This window comes from Hylobates moloch, unplaced genomic scaffold (assembly GCF_009828535.3).
Source record: "Hylobates moloch isolate HMO894 unplaced genomic scaffold, HMol_V3 SCAFFOLD_3, whole genome shotgun sequence".
NCBI classification, from domain to species: Eukaryota; Metazoa; Chordata; class Mammalia; order Primates; family Hylobatidae; genus Hylobates; species Hylobates moloch.
The window spans coordinates 84,871,497-84,894,527 of NW_026652278.1; the positions used below are offsets into that span (position 1 = coordinate 84,871,497).

Below are 23,031 nucleotides of genomic sequence, written 5' to 3' on the forward strand. Positions count from 1 at the left end.
AGAGGCCTTGCATCTTTGGTACAGCTGTCTGGGAACACTCTCTGAAAGCCCTGAGCTGCCACATAAGAAATCTGGCTACCTTAGACTGTGATGCTAGAGAGGCCATGTGTAGATACTCCAGTTGAAGCTCCCAGCTGAGCCTAACCTTCTCTATCAAAGTGCCAGACATGTGAGTGACCAACCCAGCCCACCCCAGATACCATCTGAATACCATAGGGTAACCTTTGTTACTATCATGTGGAAAAAATATATATTACCCCAGTCGAGCCCTGTGTGAGTTTCTGACCTCTGGAATTTTGAGATATATTATAACGAAATACCTGTTGTTTAAAGCCATTAGAAAGTTTTGGGGAAATTTGTTATGCAGCAGTAGATAACAAGAAATGAATTTGGCACATGGAAGTCGGAAGTGCTTTTTTAACAAAAATATGTGGCATTGAATTGGTACTGGGTAAGGGGCAGAAGCTGGAAGAGCCATGAAGAGACTGATAGTGAAAGGCTGAAGGACAATGAGGAAAATGTTATTAGAGCTGGAGAAGATATGACACATTATGTGGTGGTAAGAAGTTTTGTGAACTGTTGACTTTAAATAATTTTTTTGAATGTTTCTCTGATATTTTGAGGACTTATTTTTGGTTAAGATCTTTTCTTGCTGGACACAGTGGCTCACGCCTGTAATCCCAGCACTTTGGGAGGCTGAGGCGGGTGGATCATGAGGTCAGGAGATCAAAACCATCCTGGCTAACACAATGAAACCCCGCCTCTACTAAAAAAATACAAAGAAAATTAGCCGGGCATGGTGGCGGGCACCTGTAGTCCCAGCTACTCAGGAGGCTGAGGCAGGAGAATGGCGTGAACCCGGGAGGTGGAGCTTGCAGTGAGCCAAAATCAATCACGTCACTGCACTCCAGCCTGGGAGACAGAGAGAGACTCCGTCTCAAAAAAATCTTTTGTTAAGGAAATATTCCTTAGGGAAGGGACATTCCTTTACGGATGTCATATTTCCTTGCTTTCTTATGTTTCTTGGGTCTGTACATTGATTTCTGTGCATCTGATGTAAAAGTCACTTTTTGTTTTTGAATTTACTTACTTTGAAGGTGAGGATTTTTTTCCTGAAGATGTGACTATAATGTTGGTTGGGTAGGGTTTGTTGGCTTTGCATTCAATCGTGAAGTCTCTGTGTGATTTCTTTGACTGTAAATATCATTAGTGCTACCTGTGATTTCCTCAGTGCATTACAGTGTGGTTATTGCTAGGGGCTACAGTGAAGTTGTGATGGCTACACTGAAGTGCTGTATAGGCCCATCTGTAGGTTTCAGTGGTAGTGTTGGTGAACTAAGCTTATCTATCCTTTTGACCTAGAGTGACATATGTTGGCACCTGTGTTGGTGACTCCAGGCAGGCCACCAGCAGGGTAGCTTACTCAGATGCCAGTTGTAATTGTAGCATACCGGGAGGGCAAATGGACTCTCAAACTTCTGGACAGCCATGGTGGCATGGGCAATGTAGGTAGCAGAAGTGGTGAAATGCTCTTCCAAGTCTCAAGTGCTCTTCTGAGTCCCAATTGTGTTGGCAGTGGTTGCAATGGGCTGTGTATGCCAGTGTCTAGGCCAGTTGTTGGCACTTGCAGGTAAAAGCCAGCTGTGATGGAAGCAGTATGTTGTTTATGCCCAACTTCAGTGCCCCCAAAAGACACACTTTGTTGTCCCAGGTGGTGGATTAGATTGGGGAACCTCCCCAGGACCCTGGATCCTGCACTTTGTCCTAAGGAAGGGGTGATACTGGATGGAGCTGAATTACACTCAGGTTCCCCCAGTGGTAAGTGCCTGCACAGATGTATTTGGTAGGAGTTAGGCAATCCTCGGGGGGCTGGTGAAATGCTTGGGTGAGGGGCAACTGTCACTGCTCTGAGGTCCTGCCACAGGGACGGGGGAGGTTGTCTCAACATCCACAACTTTGACTGTTGGTTGAGTAAATTTATCCCTTTCATGCCTAGCCCCACTGGGGCTTGCTCCCTCCTCCCACCTGTCACAGACAACCTGGCTATTCTGTCAGACCTGAGAAATTTATGCTGTTCTTTAGTTCAATCCCAGTTCATAGGAACTCCTCCACAGCTCAAGACCAAGCCACTGTGACAGCTGTCACCCTGCTCAAGTCCTTGGGATAATGCCCTCTTTCAGTGCTGCTGGCTACAGTCCATGTCATGCTTGCTTCTCAGTCTTGGTTGTGTTAGCCCACTCCCTGCTCATGCCCCAGTTCCATGAGCAGCAGCTTGAGTTTCCTTAATGACTAGGAATGGCAACAACCCTGATAACTAGGACCATGAACAGTTTGATAAGAGCTAAGATTAAAAATGGCATCTTGCTAAAGCTTCTTAGGCTACAGGAAGTGTGTGGAACCAAGGGCATGTTCCCTCCCTTGAGTGGTTTCTTCTCTCAGTCACCTGACTGCTCCTTTTGCTAGATTCAGGGATTGGGTGGGTCAAAGTGCTCTCCCATGATCTAGATTTTATGATTGCCCAGTGAGAAAATGGACCAGAGAAAAGCTGTTGCTTACTTTATCCTATCTTATAGAGTCACTCCTTGTTTCCAGCCAGTCTTGGCTACACAGGCTGCCTGTTTTTCTTTTCCTTTCTAGTTTTTGCCATTTCCTGTCACTTTTCTGTTGAACTCTTGTGTTCTCTCTTGGATAATGTACTGAATGTATGATTGTCTATATACTATTATGGTACTAAATGGATGAAGCTGGCTTGAAATGCTCCTAGTCAGCCATCTTAAAAAAATGTGTACAGATGTTGAATCATGCAACCTTGCTGAACTCATTTATTAGTTCTAGTGGGTTTTTCAAAATTCCTTAGAAATTTTTATTTGCATGACACTGTAAAGTTTCCAATCCCCAGGTGGAGGCCATTGATTATTTTGGTTGCATGATAGCTTTCACTAAGACCTTCAGTATAATGTTGAATAGAAGTGGTAGAAACAGATATTCTTGTCTTGTTTCTGTTTTTTTTTTTTGTTTTTTTGTTTTTTTTTTTTGAGACGGAGTCTTGCTCTATCGCCCAGGCTGGAATGCAGTGGCACGATCTTGGCTCACTGCAAGCTCTGCCTCCCGGGTTCACGCCATTCTCCTGCCTCAGCCTCCCGAGTGGCTGGGACTACAGGCGCCCGCCACCACGCCCGGCTAATTGTTTTGTATTTTTTTAGTAGAGTCGGGGTTTCACCGTGTTAGCCAGGATGGTCTCGATCTCCTGACCTCATGATCCGCCTGCCTCGGCCTCCCAACGTGCTGAGATTACAGGCGTGAGCCACCGCGCCCGGCCTGTTCTTGTCTTGTTTCTAAAGTAACTTTCCCAAACTGTAATAATACTTTCCCAAAGTATTATTATACTTTAATTTCTAGGGTATATGTGCATAAAGTGCAGGTTTGTTACATAGGTATACATGTGCCACGTTGGTTTGCTGCATCTATCAACTCGTCACTCACTTAGGTATTTCTCCTAACGCTATCCCTCCCCCCAGCCCCCACCCCCCAACAGGCCCCAGTGTGTGATGTTTCCCTCCCCTGTGTCCATGTGTTCTCATTGTTCAACTCCCACTTATGAGTGAGAACATGTGGTGTTTTTCTCTCCTTGTGATATTTTGCTGAGAATGATGCTTTCCAGCTTCATTCATGTCCCTGCAAAGGACATGAAATCATCCTTTTTATGGCTGCATAGTATTCCATGGTGTATATGTGCCACATTTTCTTTATCCCGTCTATTATTGATGGACATTTGAGTTAGTTATCAATTCTAATCCATGATATCATGCTGTTTTCTTGTCCTGCCTCAGCACCAATAACCTGAAGAGCCTTTTTGAAGGAAGATTCTGATGACTCAGGGCAAGCATTTTTTAGTGTGTTATTGTTGTTAGCAGAAAGAGGGCCATAAAATACATGGGACAAGCTGAATATATCTTAGGCAAAAGAAGAAAATATTCAAATTCTTATGTTATTTTATCTAATTATTTTATCTCTTTTGGTGTGTGGCTTATAATGTGTGTATCGTATTAATAAAAGTATATAAACATGTAGTTTACAAATAGTTGCCAATATTATTAGTGCATATCCAAGTATTATATTACTGGAAGTATAATCCTCAAAATATAGAGACCGTTAAGCTCTTGAGTCAACAGTACCCTGATGCTTTCCCTGGTTCCATCATTACAGCCGAGCAAAATTGTGCTGAGGGTGCAGACAGATGCTAAAGAACTATCAGTTATTGGTTCTGTCAGTAAGATAAATGTGTTTCTTTACTAACTTACACTCTTGGACAATGATAACAATTTTAACTATATGTTTTTTATAAACTCATAGATATCAGGAGGTTGTACAGCAGTGTTCTACAGTATAGTCATAATTGATCTTGACATATAATTGGACCCATTTTTATCTCAAAAGAAGCTGATTAATTGTGGTAGTTTTTCATTTTTTTGTGATGTAAGGCTAAATTGTTTGAGTCACTGGATTAAATAGATTTTATAGCACAATGATGCCTACGTCCTGGCAAATAACATTAGTAGCTGCAAAATTGTTCACTGAAATCATGCAAGGTGTTCTGATGTTGTGGATTTCCTGAGACAACTTGAGGAAAATTATATTTTAAATTGGAGACCAAAGTATTGTTCAAGGCATAAGAGGGGATTCCTGTATTAAGTGGGATCTCAAAAAAAAATCACGATGTGATTATTTTGATGCAACTTTATGGTTTTTATAAAGTTATCGCAAGTAGTGTTTACTCTCTTTAAAAGTCAGTGATGGATATCAGAAATATGCTGATGTGCTGAAATGAATTAATCTCTTAGACGGAAACTAAACTGGGAAAGACCCAGGGCCATTTTTACGTGGTAGAGCTAAGAGGGTTTTGGTAAGCACAATAATGCCCTCCAAAGATGTTTATGTTCTACTTCTCAGATACTGGGAATATATTATATTTCATGGCAATGGGCATACAAAGTTATACATAGGATCAAGATTGCTAATCTTCTGATGAAAAATGGGGATATTATCATGAATTATAATGGTGAGCTCAGTGTAGTAACTAGGGTCCAGAAATGTGAAAGAGATATAGAGAATGTAAAGTGTCAAAATCATGGCATCTTAGAAAGACAATCAGATAATGTCTTTTTCAGCTGTTTACTTTGGTAATTTTCTCCATATTAGCTTAAAATTCCACCAAGTTCACATAAAGTGTATACATAAAATTGGATAATTTTATGTTAACAGCATCGATATGAAGTGAGAGAATATAGAACGAAAGTATAATGTCTAAAATGGGAGGCCCAGGTACAATTAGAATATAGATAGTGTACATTTTATAAGGTCATAATTGTGGATGGCTTAGTGAGACAAATATTAATACATGTATGTTTTACTAATAATATTTATTAAATTATTACATACACAGTTTGGTGTGGAAAATAATGTAGAGACTGAATTATCAAGAAGTCTTAGGAGATAGTCTGGGTTTATCAAGGGTAAGAGGATAATGTAAAAATGAAGATGATTTGTGAGGATATTGACTACTATATAATAAACACTGATGATATGAAGTCTTTCTTTTCCAGATATACAAAATAAGTTTTCTCTTTGCCATTTGGAAGAACCCACTTTCCACTTATGTTATCATTAAAAGATCCCTTTTATTTCCAAGCTGACACTGGGGTCCGCCAGCACTTTCTTGTTTTTTTTGTTTTTTTTTTCTCCACGACTTCACATTCTTTCTGAATAAAAAGCCTAAGCCCCCGTGACCTGATCACCTGTTACTTGACCTTTATTCCCCTAGTGATGCTTCTCATAGTAATGGATTTGTTGTCTCCAGATGTATTTGAGTCACTGCATTTTTGGAATGACTTCAGATGTAAACTGTAATTCTACCTGAGCAGAGTGACAAGGGGCCTCTCCATCTGCACCTCCTGCCTCCTGAGTACTCTCCAGGCCATCACCATCAATCCTAGCACCTCCTGGTTGGCAAGAGTTAAACATAAATCCACAAATTACATTATCCATATTTTCTTCTTTTTTTGTTCCTCAATTTATTTTCCAGAAGTAACGCAATCATGTACACAGTAACTTATTTCAAGTGACACAGACCAGGCAACTGACAAGTAAATACAGACAAGTAAATATTGCCCATTTTCCTAGATAATCTCTATAATCAAGGGGACTGATTTTTATTCTGGAATTTTCCCCAAATGTTTTCTTTGTAGAAATTATGTTGCTCTCAATTGTGCGCATGGTGATACTCTTGTTTAACCATCAGAGGTGATCCCAGCACCTTCACAGCCGCAGCCTTTGCTGCAGTCCCTCCCCAGAGAAAAGGGCCGCCCATATCATTCTGCTGCTGGTGAGTTGCTTTGTGGTCATGGACTCAGTGGACATCATTATTTTATCTTCCTTAACCACGTGGTAGGTTTTTAACTCAGTTATCCTGGATATCCAAAGGCTTGTGGTCCATCTTTAGGCTTCCATTTGTTCTTCGGTACAGATCAATGTGTCCTTTGGTACAAATCAATTGATAAAGGAATAATCAATTCTGCAAAAAATAAATTCAGAGAGGCATCATTTTTTAATAAGATCATAACAGAAAAATAATCCTCTGAAAAAATAGATTTTTCCTTCAACAGTTAAATTATTGAAGGTAGCACAAGATTTTCATCTGACTTAAGTACAATGTGTAAAATTGTAATTTCATATCTAAATACTTTTGAATTTCATGCTACCAATAATTATTTGGTTTCTTTAGTTCAAAGTCTACCAGATTTTGATCTTCCCAAATCAAAACTCTTTAATTTTTAACTGTATACACAAAAAGCATTTCTTTCTTCTTGAAGTGTACTCTTAAGAAGCTCCTATTTCTAACCAAAAAACTTAGTGTTTTTTCTTTTGAAAGTATTTTAGTCTTTTTTTTGACTAGGGTATTTTTGCTAAGTATCTAATTCTTGCTTTAATGATATTTTACTCACCTTTATTAGTATTCATTTCTCTGTTTTTGGCTCTACAAGAGCTGTGGAATTTTTCTCTCATCTTTGCAAGTTATGTATTTTTCTCTTGCTGATTTTTAGTGTTTTCGTCATTTTTGTTGTTATACAGATTATGATTTCTTTTATGTATTATTTATTTTTTTCTTTTGTGGACACAATTTCTGAACTCAAGGATTCATGTTTTCAATTGTAGAAACTTATAAATTACCAATTCTTTGACTATTGCTGTTCTCTCTCTTTTTTTTTTTTTTTGAGACAGAGTCTCGCTCTGTCACCTAGGCTGGAGTGCAGTGGCGCGATCTCGGCTCACTGCAAGCTCACGCCATTCTCCTGCCTCAGCCTCCCGAGTAGCTGGGACTACAGGTGCCCGCCACTGCGCTCAGCTAATTTTTTGTATTTTTTTAGTGGAGACGGGGTTTCACCGTGGTCTCGATCTCCTGACCTCATGATCCGCCTGCCTCAGCCTCCCAAAGTGTATTCTCTTTTTATTATTATTATTATTTTTGAGATGGAGTCTCGCTCTGTCACCCAGGCTGGAGTGCAGTGGCGCAATCTCCGCTTACTGCAAGCTTCCGCTCCCGGGTTCACGCCATTCTCCTGCCTCAGCCTCCTGAGTAGCTGGGACTACAGGCCCCCGCCACCACACCCGGCTAATTTTTTATATTTTTAGTAGGGACGGGGTTTCACCATGTTCGCCAGGATGGTCTCTATCTTCTGACCGCGTGATCCGTGCGCCTCAGTCTCTCAAAGTGCTGGGATTACAGGCGTGAGCCACCGCAACCAGCCAACTATTGCTATTTATATTTAAATATATTTTAAAGAAACAATTAGATTTGTTTTGTTTCTCATTCTTCTACTCTTCATGTATGTATAATTATATTTGTGTTTTCTATTACCTTTTCTCCTTTTACTCTATTGGACTATAATAATTGTGCTCACTAATTTCTGTTCACTAATCTCATCAGCTTAGAAATACTTTAATTTTTTACTTGTATATTGAGTATTAAATTGATTAGTTTTATTTGTAATTATCTGTCTTCCCCTTGGCTGAATATAACTTCTTAAGCTTATACCTTCTTGTTCTTTCCATGTTATTTTTTTCTTTTTTTTAATGTATTGAATTTCTTCTGACACTCATTCTAGTAACTTTTTTCTCTGTGTGCAACGTAAGTTATAATTTGGTTCTCAGATTTGAGATCTGCCATAAGTTTGAGGCTTTATTTTTTTTTTTCCGTGTGCTTTATGGCAAGTCGGACAACCTGCATGGATTTGGCGTCATTGTAGTCACCCATATCTAAGAGCAGCACTTCCTTTTTAGCATGATGAGTTGTTTCTGGATTGTTTCTTTATTTTACTTATATACCTGGGAGATTCTCATATTTTCCCTTCAACTCTATTCAGCATTTTAAGAATTCTTATGACTGTCTGAGAATTTTAGCTTTCTGTATTAAATGTTTTTAATGAGCATTTTATTTTCTAAAAAAGCACAAATATCAATAGTGTACACATGTGGAAAACTATATATATATTCTCTTGCAGACAACAGCATCTCATAACAAAATGCTAGTTATTTACAAGACAGCTCTCCTCCAACATACTATGAGGTAACAAAAATTTGTAGTGTGTAATTTTTTTAATACTAGAAAACTGATCTTACATTTTGCACAAATTTCTGAAATGCCAGTACTTCATTGTTTTTCTATAGAAGTAACTTAATATTGGCAAAATTACTTATTTGAATTTAGGTTTTGGCTTTCATCATATGCTTCCTCATTAACATTTTCCTCAATCCATAAATGCAATCTCAGTTTGAATCTTCCATTTAACCCAGAAGTTAATTTTTAAAACCTTAATAAAATTTGAATGTAGCTAGATATTATTTTTTGGTTACATAGTAGTCAATAATTTCTATTACTTACAATGATCAGAAAATATGATCTGAATTTCTGCTGTCATAAATTCAATAACATATTTTAGGCCTAAACCTTTCCATTTCAAATCCTTGGGTCTGTTAATTGAAAATAATGGTTATCTTTTGTTTTCTGGCCAAAAATGCTGCCCATTTATTTCTATGCCTAATTAGTCAAACTTTCTAATAAATTTATTTAACATTAATTATGTTTATTTGCTTGTTGTATACTAAAACCATTAGTTTCTATAATTTAAATGTCACCTAATATGAGTGAAAATGTGTCAGAGGCTAGGGAAGAAGGTGGATGGAGAAAAGGAAGGTGTTGATCAAAAAGTACCCAAGTTTCAGTTACACAGGAGGCATAGGATTGATCTAGTGCAAAAAATGATGAGTATTATAAATAATAATGCACTGTATATTTTGAAATTGCTAAAAGTAGTTTTAAAATTGATTTACATAATATTTTACATATTTATAAAGCACATGTGATATGTTGTTACGTGTATAGAATGTGTAATGATCAAGTCAGGGTATTTGTGGTATCCATCACTTGGAGCATTTATCGATTCTATATGTCAGGAACATTTCAAGTTATCTGTTCTAGCAAAGAAATATAAAATACATTATAGTTAACTATGGCCAAGCTACAGTGCAACTGAACACTAGATTTTATTCCTTTCCAACTGTGGGTTTGTATTCATTTACCACCCTCTTTTCATTCCCTTTCTCACCCACACACTGTGCCAGGCCTCAGGCATACACTGTTCTACTCTCTGTCTCTGTAAGGATTATCATTTTAGCTTCCACATATGAGAGAATGCATGCAAAGTTTTTCTTTCCATGTCCGGCTTATTTCACTTAACATAATGACCTCTGCTTCCATCCATGTTATTTATATTGCCCAATAGTGTTCATAAATATATACACACATATATACCACATTGCATTTGTCCAATTATTCATTGATGGAAACTGGTTAATGTTATATCGTTGCTATTGTGAATAATGCTGCAATAAACACACAAGTAGGGATATAATTTGAAGAATTTTTTTGTTGATGTTCCATACAAATTTTAAGATTGTTTGGTCTATGTTAGTGTTAGTATTTTCACAGAGATTGCATTGAATCTGTAGCTTGCTTTGGGTAAGTATGGTCATTTTGATGGTATTAATTTTTTCATTCCATGAAGATGAGATTTCTTTCCATTTGTTTGTGTCCTCTACATTTTCTTTCATCAAAGTTTTGTTGTATTTTTGTAGATGTATTTCACCTTATTGATCAAGTGTATTCCCTAAATATTTTATTTTTGTAGCTATTGTAAATGAAATTTCCTTCTTGATTTCTTTTTCACTTAATTCATTATTAGTGTATGGAAATGTTATGGATTTTTGTCAGTTTTTTATCAAAAACTGTATTAAAATTAGAGTTTTTTGTTGAGTTTTTAAGTTTTTCTAGATATAAGATCATGACATCTACCAAAAAGACAATTTGACTTTGTTTTCATGAATGAATTTTATTTCTTTCTGTTGTGGGAAGTTAGGGACCCAGAACAGAGGGACTGGCTGAAGCCACAGCAGAACAACATAAATTGTGAAGATTTCATGGACATTTATTAGTTCCCAAAATTAATACTTTTATAATTTCTTACTCCTGTCTTTACTGTAGTCTCTGAACATAAATTGTGAAGATTTCATGGACATTTATCACTTCCCCGATCAATACTCTTATAATTTCCTATGCCTGTCTTTACTTTAATCTCTTAAACCTGTCATCTTTGTAAGCTGAGGATGTATGTTGCCTCAGAACCCTGTGATGATTGTGTTATCTGCACAAATTGTTTGTAAAGCATGTGTGTTTGAACAATATGAAATCTGAGCACCTTGAAAAGAACAGGATAACAGCAATTTTCAGGGAACAAGGGAGATAACCATACAGTCTGACTGCCTGCAGGGCTGGACAGAACCGAGTCATATTTATCTTCTTTCAGAAAGCGAATAGGAGAAATATCGCTGAATTCTTTTCTCAGCAAGGAATAACCCTGGGAAAACGAATGCATTCCCAGGAGGAGGTCTCTAAAATGGCCACTCTGGGAGTGTCTGTCTTATGCAGTTGTAGGTAAGGGATGAAATACTCCCTGGTCTCCTGCAGCACCCCCAGGCTTGTTAGGATTGGGAAATTCCAGCCTGGTGAAATTCTAGTCAGACCGGTTCTCTGCTGTTGAACCATTTCCTGGTAAGATGTTTATCAATGACAATGTGTGCCCGGCAGGACATGGACCTTCATCAGTAATTCTAGTTTCCCCCGGCCTTGTGATCTCACTCTGCCTCTCTGCCCTTGTGATATTTTATTGCCTTTGAAGCATGTGATCTCTGTGACCCACTCCCTATTCATACACCCCTCCCCTTTTGAAATCTCTAATAAAAACTTGCTGGTTTTGCGGCTCAAGGGGCATCACGGAACCTGCCAACATGTGATGTCTCCCCCGGACACCCAGCTTTAAAATTTCTCTCTTTTGTACCCTTTCCCTTTATTTCTCAGACCGGTCGACACTTAGGGAAAATAGAAAAGAACCTACATTGAAATATTGGGGGCTGGATCGCCCGATATCTTTCTCTTACCTGATAGCTCTGGCCAGAACTTCCAGTACTACAATGAATAGGAGTAGTGAAAATGGGTGTCCTTGTCTTATTCCCGTGCTTAGAGGAAAGGCTGTGAGCTTTTCACCATTCAGCATAGTATTAGCTGTGACTTTGATTATATGACCTTTATTATGTTGAGGTATGTTTCTTCTATGATATGCCTAGTTGGCTGAGATTTTTTTATTGTGAAGACCTGTTGCATTTTATCAAATGCATTTTCTGTATTGTTTGAAATAATTATATGATTTTTGCCCTTCATTTTGCTGATGTGATGTAAAATGTGTATTGGTTTACATATGTTGAACCATCATTGCATCCCAGAGATAGATCCTACTTGATCATACTGTATTATTATTTTTGATGTGCTATTGAATTTGGTTTTCTAGTATTTTTTGAGAATTTTTGTGTCTGTGTATATCAGAAATATTGGTCTGTAGTTCCTTTCAGTCTTGTATTCTTGTCTGATTTTGATATCAAGGTAATGCTGGCCTAATAATATGAGTTAGAGAGAATTTCTTCCTTTTAACTTTAATGTTTTGATATGGTTTGAGGAGAACTGGTGTTAGGTTTCTTTGAAGGTTTGGTAGAATATGGCAGTGAAGCCATCCAGGCCTGGACTTTTCTTTGTTGGGAGACTTTTTATTACTGACTCAATCTTATTACTCATTATTGATCTACTCAGGTGTTCTATTTTTTGTTGATTTTAATCTTGGTAGGTTGCATGCATCCAGGAATTTATTCATTTCCTCTAGGTTTTTCTGGTTTGTTAGTGTATAGTTGTTCGTAATAATCTCTGATAATCTTTTGTATTTCTGTGATAGCAGTTGTAATGGCTTTTTTATTTCAGATTTTATTTGGATTTTCTTTCTTTTTTTCCTGATAGCCTAGGAAGTTGTCAATTTTGCTTATCTTTTTAAAAATCCAATTTATGTGCAGTTGATTTTATTGTGTGTTTAGTTTGTATTTTGTTTAGTTCTGCCCTAATCTTTATTATTTTTTTCTTTCCATTGATTTTCGGTTTGGTTCATTTAAAACATTACATTCTTTATTAGAATGGTTTCTAATTTTTTTTATATAGTTTGTTGCTATAAACTTCTCTCTTAGCACTCTTTTTGTAGTATTCCATTAGTTTTGGTACATTGTGTTTCAATTTTTGTTTGTCTCAACAATTTTTAAAAATACCTTTCTTAATTTTTATCTTGACCCAGTGGTCATTCCAGAGCATGTTGTTTAACTTCCATGTATTTGTACAGTTTCCAAAGTTTCTCATGTTATTGAAGTCTCATTTTATTTCATTGTGGCCTGAAAACATATTTGATATGGTTTTGACTCTTAAAAATTTATTGAGACTTATTTTGTGTCCTGACATATGATCTGTCTTGGAGAAAGTTTAATGTGCTTGTAAGAAAAATATGCTTCTGTCATTGTTGGATGAAGTGTTCTGTAAATGTCTTTTGGATCCATTTGGTCTAATTTGCAGTTTAAATTTAATGTTACTTAATATTCTGTGTAAATGGTATGCCTAATGATGAAAGGGTGGTATTGAAGTTTTCAAATATTATGTATTGAAGTCTGTTTCTCTCTTTAGATCTAATAATAGTTCCTTTATATATTTGAATGGTCGGTGTTGAGTGCCTATATATTTAAAACGGTTAAATTCTCTTGCTGAATTCATTCCTTTATCATTGCATAATGTCCTTCTTTGTCTTCTTTTACTGGTTTTGACTTAGTCTATCTTATGTTACATAAGTATAATTACTTCTGCATGCTTTTGGTTTCTGTTCATAAGAAATGATTTTTCAAACCCTGCCCTAGGGATGTCAGATATTTTTAGTTATTCTTGTACTTTTCTGAAAATCATAGCTGCCTGCCTTAAGACTTTTTACAATATATATTTCACCAAAAAGTACAAATGTAAATTCATTACTACTCATGAAAACATTTCACATGTATTTTTTTTGTGGCACATCAGCATCTCTTGAGAAATCCCAAGTGGAACACACCCCCATTTCCCAATATATCATAAGATAAAAATAATTTATGGAGTATATTTTTATATTAAAAATCTAATTTTATGTTACACAAATTGCTAAAATAACAATACTCTACTACAAAGAATAATACCTACAAGTGGCCAGAAATTACTGTTTTTTCTATAGCATTAAGCTAATATTGGCAGAATTATTATTTTGTATTAAGCTTTTTGGCTGCAATCACAGTGTTTCCTCATTAGACTTTTCCTGAATCCATAAAAAATACATTTTAATTTTCCACTAAATCCAGAAGTAAGAAGATCTTAATGAAATGTCCATGTGGCTAAATATTATTTGGTTTTTTGTTTGTTTTTTTGCTGTTGTTGTTGTTGTTTTATTTTATTATTATACTTTAAGTTTTAGAGTACATGTGCACAACGTGCAGGTTTGTTACATATGTATACATGTGCCATGTTGGTGTGCTGCACCCATTAACTCGTCATTTAGCATTAGGTATATCTCCTAATGCTATCCCTCCCCAGTCCCCCCACCCCACAACAGTCCCTGGTGTGTGATGTTCCCCTTCCTGTGTCCATGTGTTCTCATTGTTCACTTCCCACCTATGAGTGAGAACATGCGGTGTTTGGTTTTTTGTCTTTGTGATAGTTTGCTGAGAATGATGGTTTCCAGCTTCATCCATGTCCCTATAAAGGACATGAACTCATCCTTTTTATGGCTGCATAGTATTCCATGGTGTATATGTGCCACATTTTCTTAATCCAGTCTATCATTGCTGGACATTTGGGTTGGTTCCAAGTCTTTGCTGTTGTGAATAGTGCCGCAATAAACATATGTGTGTATGTGTCTTTATCGTAGCATGATTTATAATCCTGTGGGTATATACCCAGTAATGGGATGGCTGGGTCAAACGGTATTTCTAGTTCTAGATCCCTGAGGAATCGCCACACTGACTTCCACGATGGTTGAACTAGTTTACAGTCCCACCAACAGTGTAAAAGTGTTCCTATTTCTCCACATCCTCTCCAGCACCTGTTGTTTCCTGACTTTTTAATGATGGCCATTCTAACTGGTGTGAGATGGTATCTCATTGTGGTTTTGATGTGCATTTCTCTGATGGCCAGTGATGATGAGCATTTTTTCACGTGTTTTCTGGCTGCATAAATGTCTTCTTCTGAAAAGTGTCTGTTCATATCCTTTGCCCCCTTTTTGATGGGGTTGTTTTTTTCTTGTGAATTTGTTTGAGTTCATTGTAGATTCTGGATATTAGCCCTTGGTCAGATGAGTAGATTGCAAAAATTTTCTTCCATTCTATAGGTTGCCTATTCACTCTGATGGTAGTTTCTTTTGCTGTGCAGAAGCTCTTTAGTTTAATTAGATCCCATTTGTCAATTTTGGCTTTTGTTGCCACTGCTTTTGGTGTTTTAGACATGAGTCCTTGCCCATGCCTATGTCCTGAATGGTATTGCCTAGGTTTTCTGTTGCAGGAAGTCAGGGACCCCAAATGGAGGGACCGGCTGAAGCCATGGCAGAAGAATGTGGATTGTGAAGATTTTATGGACATTTGTTCGTTTCCTCAAATTAATACTTTTGTAATTTCTTATGCCTGTCTTTAGTGCAGTCTCTAAACATAAATTGTAAAGATTTCATGGACACTTATCACTTCTCCAATCAATACCCTTGTGATTTCCTATGCCCGTCTTTACTTTAATCTCTTAATCTTGTCAGTTGAGGAGGATGTATATCATTCCAGGACCCTGTAATAATTGCGGTAACTACAAAAGTTGTACAGCATGTGTGTTTGAGCAATATGAAATGTGGGCACCCTGAGAAAAGAACAGGATAACAGCAATTGTTCAGGGAATAAGAGAGATAACTAAACTCTGACCGCCGGTGAGCTGGGCAGAACAGAGCCATATTTCTCTTCTTTCAAAAGCAAATGGGAGAAATATCGCTGAATTCTTTTTCTCAACATGGGATATCCCTGAGAAATAGAATGCGCACCTAGGGGTAGGTCTCTGAACTGGCCCCCCCGGGGCGTACTGTCTCTTATGGTTGAGACTGCAGGGGTGATATAAATTCCAGTCTCCCGTAGCACTCCCAGGCTTATTAGGAAGAGGAAATTCCCACCTAATAAACTTTGGTCAGACTGGTTGATCTCAAAACCCTGTCTCCTGATAAGATGTTATCAATGACAGTGGTGCCCAAAACTTCACTAGCAATTTTAATTTTGCCTGGGTCTTGTGATCTCGCCCTGCCTCCACTTGCCTTGTGATGTTCTATTACCCTGTTAAGTACATGATGTCTGTCACCCACACCTATTCGTATACTCCCTCCCCTTTTGAAACTCCCTAATAAAAACGTGCTGGTTTTTGTGGTTTGTGGGGCATCACAGATCCTACCAACGTGTGATGTCTCCCCCGGATGCCCAGCTTTAAAATTTCTCTCTTTTGTACTCTGTCCCTTTATTTCTTAAGCCAGCCGACGCTTAGGAAAATAGAAAAGAACCTACGTGGTTATCAGGGCACGTCCTCCGATAGTTTTCTTCTAGGGTTTTTATGGTTTTAGGTCTAACATGTAAGTCTTTAATCCATCCTGAATTAATTTTTGTATAAGGTGTAAGGAAGGAATCCAGTTTCAGCTTTCTACATATGGCTAGCCAGTTTTCCCAGCACCATTTATTAAGTAGGGAATCCTTTCCCCATTTCTTGTTTTTGTCAGGTTTGTCAAAGATCAGATAGTTGTAGATATGCGGCATTATTTCTGAGACCTCTGTTCTGCTCCATTGGTCTATATCTCTGTTTTGGTACCAGTACCATGCTGTTTTGGTTACTGTAGCCTTGTAGTATAGTTTGAAGTCAGGTAGCGTGATGCCTCCAGCTTTGTTCTTTTGCCTTAGTATTGACTTGGCAATGTGGGCTCTTTTTTGGTTCCATATGAACTTTAAAGTAGTTTTTTCCAATTCTGTGAAGAAAGTCATTGGTAGCTTGATGGGGATGGCGTTGAATCTATAAATTACCTTGGGCAGTATGGCCATTTTCATAATATTGATTCTTCCTACCCATGAGCATGGAATGTTCTTCCATTTGTTTGTATCCTCTTTTATTTCATTGAGCAGTGGTTTGTAGTTCTCCTTGAAGAGGTCCTTCGCATCCCTTGTAAGTTGGATTCCTAGGTATTTTATTCTCTTTGAAGCAATTGTGAATGGGAGTTCACTCATGATTTGGCTCTCTTTAGATCTAATAATAGATCTAAAGATCTCTGTCTGTTATTGGTGTGTAAGAATGCTTGCGATTTTTGCACATTGATTTTGTATCCTGAGCCTTTGCTGAAGTTGCTTATCAGCTTAAGGAGATTTTGGGCTGAGACGATGGGGTTTTCTAGATATACAATCATGTCATCTGCAAACAGGGACAATTTAACTTCCTCTTTTCCTAATTGGATGCCCTTTATTTCCTTCTGCCTGATTGTCCTGGCCAGAACTTCCAACACTATGTTGAATAGGAGTGGTAAGAGAGGGAATCCCTGTCTTGTGCCAGTTTTCAAAGGGAATGTTTCCAGTTTTTGCCCATTCAGTATGATATTGGCTGTGGGTTTGTCATAGATAGCTCTTATTATTTTGAGATACGTCCCATCAATACCTAATTTATTGAGAGTTTTTAGCATGAAGCATTGTTGAATTTTGTCAAAAACCTTTTCTGCATCTATTGAGATAATCATGTGGTTTTTATCTTTGCTTCTGTTTATATGCTGGATTATGTTTATTGATTTGAGTATGTTGAACCAGCCTTGCATCCCAGGGATGAAGCCCACTTGATCACTGTGGATAAGCTTTTTGATGTGTTGCTGGATTCAGTTTGTCAGTATTTTATTGAGGATTTTTGCATCAATGTTCATCAAGGATATTGGTCTAAAATTCTCTTTTTTTGTTGTGTCTCTTCCAGGCTTTGGTATCAGGATGATGCTGGCCTCATAAAATGAGTTAGGGAGGATTCCCTCTTTTTCTGTTGATTGGAATAGTTTCAGAAGGAATGGTACCAGCTCCTCCTTGTACCTCTGATAGAATTTTGCTGTGAATCCATCTGGTCCTGGACTTTTTTTCATCAGTAAGCTATTAATTATTGCCTCAATTTCAGACCCTGTTATTGGTCTATTCAGGGATTCAGCTTCTTCCTGGTTTAGTCTTGGGAGGATGTATGTGTCAAGGAATTTATCCATTTCTTCTAGATTTTCTAGTTTATTTGCGTAGAGGTGTTTATAGTATTCTCTGATGGTAGTTTGCATTTCTGTGGGATCGGTGGTGATATCCCCTTTGTCATTTTTTATTGCATCTATTTGATTCTTCTCTCTTTTCTTCTTTATTAGTCTTGCTAGCGGTCTATCAATTTTGTTGATCTTTTCAAAAAACCAGCTCCTGGATTCATTGATTTTTTGAAGAGTTTTTTGTGTCTCTATTTCCTTCAGTTCTGCCCTGATCTTAGTTATTTCTTGCCTTCTGTTAGCTTTTGAATGTGTTTGCTCTTGCTTCTCTAGTTCTTTTAATTGTGATGTTAGGGTGTCAATTTTAGATCTTGTCTGCTTTCTCTTGTGGGCATTTAGTGCCATAAATTTCCCTCTACACACTGCTTTGAATGTGTCCCAGAGATTCTGGTATGTTGTGTCTTTGTTCTCGTTGGTTTCAAAGAACATCTTTATTTCTGCCTTCATTTCACTACATACCCAGTATTCAGGAGCAGGTTGTTCAGTTTCCATGTAGTTGAGCGTTTTTGCATGAGTTTCTTAATCCTGAGTTCTAGTTTGATTGCACTGTGGTCTGAGAGACCGTTTGTTATAACTTCTGTTCTTTTAATTTCTGTTCTTTTACATTTGCTGAGGAGTGCTTTACTTCCAACTATGTGGTCAATTTTGGAATAGGTGTGGTGTGGTGCTGGAAAGAATGTATATTCTGTTGATTTGGGGTGGAGAGTTCTGTAGATGTCTATTAGGTCGGCTTGGTGCAGAGCTAAGTTCAATTCCTGGATATCCTTGTTAACTTTCTGTCTTGTTGATCTGTCTGATGTTGACAGTGGGGTGTTAAAGTCTCCCATTATTATTATGTGGTAGTCTAAGTGTCTTTGTAGTTCACTAAGGACTTGCTTTATGAATCTGGGTGCTCCTGTATTGGGTGCATATACATTTAAGATAGTTAGTTCTTCTTGTTGAATTGATCCCTTTACCATTATGTAATTGCTTTCTTTGTCTCTTTTGATCTTTGTTGGTTTAAAGTCTGTTTTATCAGAGACTAGGATTGCAACCCCTGCCTTTTTTTGTTTTCCATTTGCTTGGTAGATCTTCCTTCATCCCTTTATTTTGAGCCTATGTGTGTCTCTGCACATGAGATGGGTTTCCTGAATATAGCACACTGATGGGTCTTGACTCTTTATCCAATTTGCCAGTCTGTGTCTTTTAATTGGAGCATTTAGCCCATTTACATTTAAGGTTAGTATTGTTATGTGTGAATTTGATCCTGTCATTATGATGTTAGTTGGTTATTTTGCTCGTTAGTTGATGCAGTTTCTTCTTAGCCTTGATGGTCTTTACAATTTGGCATGTTTTTGCAATGGCTGGAACTGGTTGTTCCTTTCCATGTTTAGTGCTTCCTTCAAGAGCTCTTGTAGGGCAGGCCTGGTGGTGACAAAATCTCTCAGCATTTGCTTGTCTGTAAAGTATTTTTTTTCTTCTTCACTTATGAAGCTTAGTTTGGCTGGATATGAAATTCTGGGTTAAAAATTCTTTTCTTTCAGAATGTTGAATATCGGCCCCCACTCTCTTCTGGCTTGTAGAGTTTCTGCCGAGAGATCAGCTGTTAGTCTGATGGGCTTCCCTTTGTGGGTAACCCGACCTTTCTCTCTGGCTGCCCTTAACATTTTTTCCTTCATTTCAACTTTGGTGAATCTGACAATTATGTGTCTTGGAGTTGCTCTTCTCAAGGATTATCTTTGTGGCATTCTCTGTATTTCCTGAATTTGAGTGTTGGCCTGCCTTGCTAGGTTGGGGAAATTCTCCTGGATAATATCTTGCAGAGTGTTTTCCAACTTGGTTCCATTCTCCCCGTCACTTTCAGGTACCCCGATGAGATGTAGATTTGGTCTTTTCACATAGTCCCATATTTCTTGGAGGCTTTGTTAGTTTCTTTTTATTCTTTTTTCTCTAAACTTCTCTTCTCACTTCGTTTTATTCATTTTGTCTTCCATCTCTGATACCCTTTCTTCCAGTTGATCAAGTCGGCTACTGAGGCTTGTGCATTCATCACGTAGTTCTCGTGCCATGGTTTTCAGCTCCATCAGGTCCTTGAAGGACTTCTCTGCATTGGTTATTCTAGTTATCCATTCATCTAATTTTTTTCAAGGTTTTTAACTTCGTTGCCATTGGTTCGAACTTCCTCCTTTAGCTCAGAGTAGTTTGATCTTCTGAAGCCTTCTTCTCTCAACTCATCAACGTCATTCTCCGTCCAGCTTTGTTCCATTGCTGGTGAGGAGCTGCGTTCCTTTGGAGGAGGAGAGGTGCTCTGATTTTTAGAGTTTCCGGTTTTTCTGCTCTGTTTTTTCCCCACCTTTGTGGTTTTATCTACCTTTGGTCTTTGATGATGGTGATGTACAGATGGGTTTTTGGTTTGGATGTCCTTTCTGTTTGTTAGTTTTCCTTCTAACAGTAAGGACCCTCAGCTGCAGGTCTGTTGGAGTTTGCTGGAGGTCCACTCCAGACCCCGTTTGCCTGGGTATCAGCAGCAGTGGCTGCAGAACAGCGGATATTAGTGATCTGCAAATGCCGCTGCCTGATCGTTCCTCTGGAAGTTTTGTCTCAGAGGAGTACCCGGCCATGTGAGGTGTCAGTCTGCCCCTACTGGGGGGTGCCTCCCAGTTAGGCTACTCAGGGGTCAGGGACCCAGTTGAGAGGGCAGTCTGCCCATTCTCAGATCTCAGGCTGCATGCTGGGAGAACCACTACTCAATATTATTTGTTGCTTATGCTTTATTTAATGGTTTCTATTGTCATTTTCAGGGCCAAAATCTATGACCTGCTGGATTTCTGCCATTGTGAATTAAACGACATATTTTAGACCTTAAGTTTTTCCATTTAATATACTTTGTCTGATATTTGATAATAACGTACATTCTCTCTTTATTGGACAAAAGGCTACCCATTTATTTATATGCTTTAATCAAGCTTTCTAATAAAGTTATATAACATTATTTATCTATATTTATTTGTTGTATGCAAAGGCAGTTGATTTTTTATGAAAATTTTAATGTAAGCTAATATAAATAAAAGTGTGAACTTTTTTTTTCTAAGGAATCTTTGGGTTATTAAGTTTAAATTCTAAGGTATTAAATTAAGGTATTAAGAATACAAATAATACCTTAGAATGACACCTAGCATATTGTATATGCTAAGTGCTGGCAACTCTGATTCACAAAATTGTCTCTTATTCAAACAATTCTTCAAATACACTATTATTTTTTATTTTTATTAAAATTTATTTTTTGGCTTACCTAAAATTTGCTAAAAAATAGGAGATAGGCATCTTCTGCCTTTATAAATTCCAAGGTGAAATGGCAGTTTCAATAATTTTCTTTAGATACAGTAACTTATTTTTATCAAACAGTAAATAGAAGTTTTAAACAGCACAGTTATAGTCATATTCTCCACCCTATAACACAGAAAATTTTAAGTCATTCATTAATTGGGCTAAAGCCTTTTTCTACATTATTACTCAAGAGTGTTTGTTTGTTTGTCCGTTTGTTTGTTTTGAGGCAGAGTTTTGCTCTTGTCTCCCAGGCTGGAGTGCAATGGTGTGATCTTGGCTCACTGCAACCTGCCCTTCCTGGGCTCAAGTGATTATCCTGTCTCAGCCTCCTGAGTAGCTGGAATTACTGGCGTTCACCACCACACCTGGCTAATTTTGTGTGTTTGTTTTTAGTAGAGACTGGGTTTCACCATGTTGGCCAGGCTGGTCTGGAACTCCTGACCTCAGGTGATCCACCAGTCTCAGCCTCCCAAAATGCTGGGATTACAGGGTTTAGCCACCGCCCCTCGACACTCCAGAGTTTTGATGCCAACTGCCTAGAAAATATATTTTTATGGAATACTACAAAATAGAAATACACGTTTTGATAGGTACAAACTATAAAAGTTAACTAAAAAATTGATTATATAGATAGACATATGAAAAAACAAAATTTATAACTAATTATATGTTAAGATAATATTAAAATGTTTTTGCATAAAAAACTCAGTGACAAATTGCTTAAATTATAAATTACATCAACTTTTAATGAAGAATTAATACAAATTATATACAAAAACTCAGAGCAATATAAGAAAAGGTGACATTTCCCAATTCATCTATTAGTTAGTATTAGCACGATAAAAAAGGTATACAAAAGAATCACATGTAAAAGAAAACCATGAACCAATATTTTGTATGAATATAGCCACATAGATTGTCAGAAATGCTAACAAATTGAATCCAACAACGTATAAAAAAGATTATACATTATGACAAAGTAGGATATTTTCACAAATGCAATGTTGGCAAAATATTCAAAAATTAACCAAAGTATTACATACTACTACTTGAGTGAAGGGGAAATTATTATTTTAACAGCCATAGAAAAAGACAAGACAAGAAATCCAGTATCCATTTGTAATAAGATTGACAGCTGGCTGCTAATAGAAAGAGACATCTGAGTCCTGCTTATAGTCATCTATTAAAACCTACTGCTAACATAAATAATAATGAAATAATTAGAGCATTATTTATAAGTTTTGAAACAAGACAAGAATTTAAACCATTTTAATCAACATTGTATTAGAGGTATTATCCAAGAAAATTATACTAGTAAAATAAGCAAAATTTTCCAGATTAGAAAAAAACCATAATCTTTTATTACACAATACATACTCTTCTACATAAAAATATGTGACAAATTCAGTAAAAACTTAATAATCAAGTTGACATCACAACTACGAGACAAACATATTTACACTAAAATGTTTTAAATTATAACATAAAATATTTTAAATAATAAAATAAATTGAAGAAACATTGAATAAATTGAGAGCCATCCAATGTTTAAGAATAACAATATTTAGTATTTAGATTAAAATAACCAACAAATTTAGATTCAATGCAAATTCCCAACTCTGTTTTAAAGTAGAAATTGACAAGCTTTTTATAAAATATGAATGTACAAATAAAATCAAATATACACAACAAATTTGAAAAATAATTCAATGGCTTATACTAAAAATACCAATTCTTACTACAATGTTATAGTAGATAAACAGTGTAGTGCTATTATGAAGATAAATCTAAGTAGACCAGTAGGATAAAATTGAAGGTCCATTAATAAATACATTAATATGGTAAACTTATTTTGTCAAAGATCCCAAGAAATTTCAATAGGAAAAATATATTTTTGTGATTT

At 37.0% G+C, this 23,031-nt stretch overlaps 1 protein-coding gene across 1 annotated transcript in view; it reads left to right on the plus strand.

Annotated features, from left to right (window-relative positions):
- Positions 1 to 23,031, plus strand: part of LOC116480858 (RUN and FYVE domain-containing protein 2-like) — a 120,013-nt gene that overhangs the window by 64,977 nt on the left and 32,005 nt on the right.